The sequence below is a fragment of the Pinus tabuliformis genome, chromosome 2_2 (genome assembly GCF_031772625.1).
Source record: "Pinus tabuliformis cultivar Carrire ecotype Pingquan chromosome 2_2, CPIR1, whole genome shotgun sequence".
Taxonomy (NCBI): domain Eukaryota; kingdom Viridiplantae; phylum Streptophyta; class Pinopsida; order Pinales; family Pinaceae; genus Pinus; species Pinus tabuliformis.
This window is the reverse complement of record NC_142300.1, coordinates 769011009-769018175: the sequence shown is the minus strand read 5'-3', so window position 1 is coordinate 769018175 and position 7167 is coordinate 769011009. Positions and strand designations below refer to the sequence as shown.

Sequence of the window (7167 nt, the reverse complement as noted above, 5' to 3'; positions counted from 1 at the left end):
TTCTAAATACAATGTCGTAACTTTTGAGAACATGGTTATACTAAATACTTTCAAGAACAATTGGTTATTAGGGTGAACAATAAATATGTATATTTTAAGGTCTTGGGAATATTATACAAGATCAAATTAGGATGCAGCAAAGCTGATATTTTTAAGTAGGTTTTCCATATTTTGTTTGAAAAGACAAGATGGAACATATTGGTATATTAAAGAGTAATTAATTTCTAAAGACAATGTCATAATTGTTGAGAACATGAGTATACTAAATAACTTAGTAGAGCACTATAGCTATGTAAGATTTTAAATGGCTAAATAATTAACAGATTTGGAATATTTTGGTGTTCTAATAAAAACATTGACAAGACAAGCATAGAATACAAGGGATCTAAAACATATGCAACATTTATTTATATTATTAACTGAATAAAATAGTACATGACCATACAAAAATATTGAAGTACTTGCAATGCCATGCACAATTACTCATCAAAAGAGAAAGAAAAATATTGAACCACAATAGAGGACCTATTATCACTCAAGAAAAATTTCCTTAAGGAAGTCACACATCAAGTAGAGCATACATGCGTTTTCTCAATTGGATGCCGGAGGCTCTCAGAATGCCCCAGGCGGAGCTCATTGATCACGCCGGTCTTGATTCCGTTGTTTACCTCCGGATCTACATTGTAGGTCTGAAAATCTTTGTACCTTTGGCATTCTTGCTTGTGCAATCCTTGTTCCAGTAAATGCCACAGGAGGGACTTTAGTAAACTTAAAGAAAAAGCTGGTCTTTAGTGACATTGACAAACTTTCAATATCAAATGTCCAGAGTGGTTCTCAAAGGTTTTGGGCTCATCTATTAATGGCGTATGTGTTTTCAGCATGGACATGTTTTGTGCTTTATGTAGAGTATGACAAAATAGCAAGCATGAGGCTGCATTTCTTGGCTTCACAACGTCGTCGTGCCGATCAATTCAGTGTCCTAGTCAGAAATGTGCCTCCAGATACTGATGAGACAATTAGTGAGCATGTTGATCATTTTTTTCGAGTTAACCATCCTGATCACTACCTCACTCATCAGGTTGTCTACAATGCAAATAAGCTTGCCAAGCTTGTTAAGAAGAAGGAGAAACTCAAAAACTGGCTTGATTACTACCAGATCAAGTATTCAAGACATCCTGAAAAGAGGCCCACAACAAAGGAAGGTTTTCTCGGTCTTTGGGGTGAAAGAGTGGATGCCATTGACCTTTACACAACAGAAATTGACACTTTGGTTACGAAAATAGCAGAAGAACGAGAACGGGTACTGAAAGATCCTGAGGCAATCATGCCTGTTGCATTTGTTTCATTTAATACACGTTGGGGAGCTGTTGTTTGTGCACAAACACAACAAAGCAAGAACCCAACAATTTGGTTAACAGAGTGAGCCCCTGAACAATCTGGCCATTCCATTTGTTGCAATCACAATTCGGAAACTACTCATGGGTGTTACACTCTTTTTCCTTGTATTTTTCTTCATGATCCCAATTGCAGCAGTCCAGTCATTGGTCAACCTTGATGGAATTGAGAAGGTTGCTCCCTTCCTGAAACCAATAATAGAAGTGAAAATTATCAAGTCATTTCTTCAAGGATTTCTACCAGGGTTGGCTTTGAAGATATTTCTTATTTTACTTCCTACTATCTTGATGATCATGTCAAAAATTGAAGGTTATGCAGCAACATCTATACTTGAAAGGAGAGCTGCTGCAAAGTATTATTACTTTATGCTGGTGAATGTATTTCTTGGAAGTATAATTACTGGAACAACATTTCAACAGCTTCATGCTTTTCTTCATCAATCTCCAACACAGATACCAAAGACTATTGGAGTTTCAATACCAATGAAAGCTACCTTTTTCATCACTTATATCATGGTTGATGGATGGGCAAGCATTGCTGGTGAAATTCTCCGATTGAAGCCATTAATCATTTTTCATCTGAAGAGCATGTTTTTGGTGAAGACTGAGAAGGATAAGGAGAATGCCATGGATCCTGGCAGTGTCGGTTTCCCAGAAGCACTTCCTCAACTTCAACTATACTTTCTGCTTGGACTTGTGTATGCAGTGGTCACACCAATACTTCTGCCTTTCATAGTCATCTTTTTTGGATTTTCATACTTTGTGTATCGACATCAGGTTATCAATGTGTATAATCAGGAGTATGAGAGTGTAGCAGCATTTTTGCCTCATGTTCATAGTCATATAGTTGCTGCATTAGTAATATCACAACTACTACTACTTGGTCTGCTAAGCACTAAAAAAGCAGGTGACTCCACGCCTATACTTTTAGCCCTTCCAGTGTTGACAATTTGGTTTCACAGGTTTTGTAGAAGTCGTTTTGAGCCTGCTTTCCGAAGATATCCACTGGAGGAAGCCATGGCAAAGGATACTTTGGATCAGGCCATAGAACCAAACCTTAATCTCAAAGGATATTCAAAACTGAACACCCCTGGAGCTAGTGAGAAAGATTATGTTCCAAATTTTGATGGTTTTCCTTGTTGCAATTTTTCTTGAAGAATCATACGTCTCCACTCAGTTTTGAAAAGCTTTGGAGCAGCTAAAAAGAATATTTAAATATAAGGAAGCCCAAGATATCAAACTTTTGGTATTAAGCTGTGTTTTGGTGATTACACAACAGTTTCATAGCGCGCTACGAAACTGTTGAAGATGATACCTAATGCACAACAGTTTCGTAGCGCGCTACGAAACTGCTGAAGATGATGCCTAATGCACAGTAGTTTCGTAGCGCGCTACGAAACTGTTGTAGCTACATAATTAAAACTCAGTCAACCAATTTTGAGAGACCGAGGGAAAATTTTTGAAAAAGGAATTTCTTCAAAGGATCATGTAACAAGTGTCAACATTCAACAAGGGAAAAACAGGTGGAGGAAACATATGATTGAACTTTAAACTTTTTGTTATAAAGTGATCATAGTTACTACAGTTCATGATATGTCAGACAACTTGGAGGAGGTCTTGTCTTCACACATGGGAAAGTTCGACAACACATGAAAGAAGTGGCACTCCAATAGATTGTTGACTAATTCAAGAAGATCAACATGGTTAATTATTTCCGGATATCTTTGAGGAAACCAAAAGCATAAAAACAGGGGCAGTTTCCTATTTCTTAGCAGCAATGAAGAGATAAGATAGTAAGGTCCATCAAAGAGCTTTAAACATCCATCAAGGCCAAAGCTGAAGGAAACCACTTGTCAGAGAATGAATCTTGATTGTAATAAATGTTATGTTCAGCATGATGTAGAATTAGAATCCTAATTGTTTTAGGTTTCTAGAGCTGTCAATTAGTAGTAAGTTGCTTTTAATAGTTAGTTTAATATGTCAATAGGTGTCATGATAAGGAGAATTTGAGTTCCCCTCATGCTTGAGGAGGAATCTCAGTTACGTAGAAGAGCTCTATATATAGGATAAAGGGCAATGTAATACGGGTTGGAAATTTATGAAAAAAAGCTCTGATATTTGGCTTATGTAAAAGACTCTGTTTTTTGGTAATACAGTATTGGCTTATGCTTCTCAAGAATCATAAAGATTTCAATGTGATGAATTTCTTTTGTTGTCTTTTCATGTTATCCACAGTGTTATGAGTATGTGATTACTTAGAAATCGCTAACAGTGCTCTAATTTCCTTCATATACTCGTAAACTGCCTTCTATGTGTTTGGTGTGCTCTACATATGTTGAAATCTGAATTCCTTGACTTCTATGCAAAGCCAACCCTACTGTTAATACTGAATCATATATGACTCCATAAGCCCAATGGATACTTGTTAGTTGTGTTTCCACCATTTTCATTTTTATTTGTTTCACAAGAGTTAGCCATCTTGATCATAATCAAAAACCTTTAATCCTTTGAGAGAGCCCTCTCAGGTTGGGGAGGCTAAGCCTCAACCTAAAGTAGGTTTGAAATAGTTACTTGAAGTCTTCCTGGTCTGCAGCCTTTCAGGGTCTGATTTTGAGATAACAGGACCCATGGATAGATCCACCAGAAAAATCACACCCATAGGGTTTTAGTCCTTGGGATCAAACTGGGATTGGTCACGCCAAGTTCTCAAGAAAACACAATAAGATAGATAATCTCAAGATGATCCAAATGCCTAGCTCTTATCCCTTTGTATAGGCTTGATGGACCCTCTAGAATCCTTATTTTATTCTTTTTCCTTGAAAAACAAAGGCAAATACCATGGGCAAATGCCATGGGAAAATACCATGGTAAATACCGTGGGTAGCTTCATCAACTTTGACCATATCAAGAAAAGGGAATATTACGAATCCTCCTGCACAAAGGTTGCTTGCCCTCGAGCAATCCACTTATGTCCACACAGAAGCATTTTTACATTGATACTAGGATCTCATACAACCCATTTTGTTATTCCATGCCTCCATGCTAAATGATCCTGAATGGATCCTTCGATACCTAGATCCCAAACAATCCTTTGGTCAATATTGCTTATAGATTCTCCTAGATCCCAATGCCACCTAAGTCCTAGGACCTGTGGGTTATGATACTATCTCAACTCTTCAACATTTCCTATGCTTCAGAGCACAAGCTGCAATATTCCCTTGGCTAAGAGTATCCTCCTAGGAATCATCCCATCAATAGAGTTCCAACTCATAATATCTTGCCAATCCATCTCATGGAAAGGATATAATGCATGAATGTCTGCACATGGAATAATTCTACCATGTTGATGTTGCCTGATTCTCAACTCATTTTGCTCCACATGATCACCCAACATGACCCATTTATAGAACTCTTCCCTGCTCTCCCTAACGTATAAAGATGGTTTGGTACTGTTGCAAGCCCTATCTATGTACTCTTCTATAGGGCTTCTCTGGAACTCCCAATTGTATTCCTCCTACTGCATTGTGAGGGACTTGAGATGTTCCTTTACACTAGATAGTTTGGTTGCTGACTCGGCACATACCCCTATGAGTTCCTCAATTTTTATGTTCTCCTGTAAGATAGTGTCTCGAGCTATCTGGACTCTCTGCTTCAACATCATAATATCTATCTTGAAATGTGTGATCTTTCCCCAAAATTCCTCTACTGGTGATTCTGGTGCCCTGTTGAATGTCCTTGTACCTATTTACTATTATGCAACCAGCTCACAAAATAGAAGAAGGAATAGATCAACGACTTCGAAATTAGCCTCTTCGAGGGGGTAACCTCCTTTACATTATACAAATGAACAATTCTTCAATGATACAAATGACAAGACCTCCTTTCTATATATATGAGTCTAAGGGGTCACAATATAATCAGAGTTGGCATAACAATAATATTGGAAGGGCACAAAAATAATAATAGTGGGCTTATATGGGGCATAATAATAACAATATGGGGACTACATGGGCACAAGAATACAATAAGGGGGTTGCACTAATAAAAATAAGCGGCTACACTAGTAGTACAGGGACCTAACATGCCCCTCTCCTTCAAAAAAGTGTTCTCCTCAATGCTTGAATAGTTTTGGATGCTTCTATATAAAATTCTCATCCTCCCATGTGGAAGTTTCAGTGGTAAGCTCTTCCACTTGATGAGATACTCTAAAATTGATCGATTTCGTAGTTGTCAGGTTCTTGTTTTCGTGGCTACTTCAGGTTCCAATACGATTTTTCCTTCCTCATCAAGTTTCGACAATATTATGTGAACTGGGAGCTTGTCACATATAACCTTCTTTAAGCATGAAACATGGAAAACTGGGCGCACTCGGGAAGATGCAAGAAGTTGCAATTTGTATGTCATAGTACTAATCTTTTGCAACACCTTGTAAGGACCATAGTATTTTGGTGATCATTTATTATCCTTCTTAGCTTGCTTGAGAGAAATTTGTTTGTATGGTTGTAGCCGTAAAAATACCAAGTCGCCTGCATCAAAACTTCTTTTGCCGTGATGTTGATTTCCCTGTTGTTTCATTCGATTCTGCCCCAAAGTGAGGTTATCCTTTTTCTTCATGATATGTCCTTCTATCTTGATATTTTGAGTGGTAATTCCTCCCAATGCATTACAAGATATGGTTAGATTCATTCCTTCTTTCTCCAGGGTTGGTTTCTGGTGTATATCCTCCTCTTTTGATATTTTTTGTTCCTTTTGTTCCTCCTCTTCACAATCTGTGTATAATAACTTCTTCTCGTTACACTTATGACCTTAATGTATTTTTTATCACAATTGTAACCAAGTCCTTTTTCTCTTTTTTCCTCCAATTCTTGCGGTGTCAACCTTGTAGGTTGTTGAAGAGTAGGATTATCAACACTTCCATCTTTATAGTTGTGAGTGGTAGACTTCCTTGTTGCCATAATTTTTCTTTCAACTTTTCTTGCCACCCTGAATGCCTTCTCCAATAAATCAAGTTCCCAAAGGCAAATCTCATGTTAAATGTTATCTTTAAAAGTCCCTATGAAGACATCAATCATATTCTCCTCTAGAATATTGGTTACCCTAATATTCAATTTTTGGAAGTCTTCAATGTGCTCTTCCATTGAACCCTTTTGTTTGAGATTTATCAGTCGGCTAAAGAACATGTTGCTCTTTGCATATTCGTGTTATCATTTCCTCTATAAAAAATTGACTAGGTGACAAGTGATTTATGAGAACAAAGACATTTATACCATACAAACTGATTGGGTTCTAAATATAAAGATGCAATATGTACCTTTTATGAGGGTTGCACATCATGTAGATCAAACTATTTCTCCATCCGTAGTATCCAAGTTACTGGATCTTTTCCATCAAAATTCCTCATACCTATCTTTGGAATCTGGTGGTTCTTAAACCCCACATTGGAGTCTCTAAAAGCATAATTGATACTCATTTTGTCTTCATTATGATTTTCATGGATTGCCTTGTCACCACCGGGATGCCTTTCTTCTAGCAACTTTTTCAAACCTTCCTTCAACCCCTCTATCTTGACATTCATCATTGCTTCCATGTATGATTTTAAACCATCATTCAAAACTCCCATGTCCCTTTTTATACCATCTATCTTAACATTCATCATGGCTTCCAATTCATTTTTTGTTACTTTTTGCGAGAGTGAAATTTGTTGCACTTGGTCTCGCAATTTTGATATATCATGTTGCATCTATTCCTCTTCTTCAGGTGTCATAGTAGAGCT

The 7167-nt window shown here is 37.3% G+C and overlaps 1 pseudogene; it reads left to right on the top strand.

Moving 5' to 3' along the window:
* Positions 1-578: 578 nt before the first annotated feature.
* On the top strand, positions 579-2681 carry LOC149194952 (hyperosmolality-gated Ca2+ permeable channel 1.5 pseudogene; annotated as a pseudogene).
* The last annotated feature ends 4486 nt before the right edge of the window (positions 2682-7167 follow it).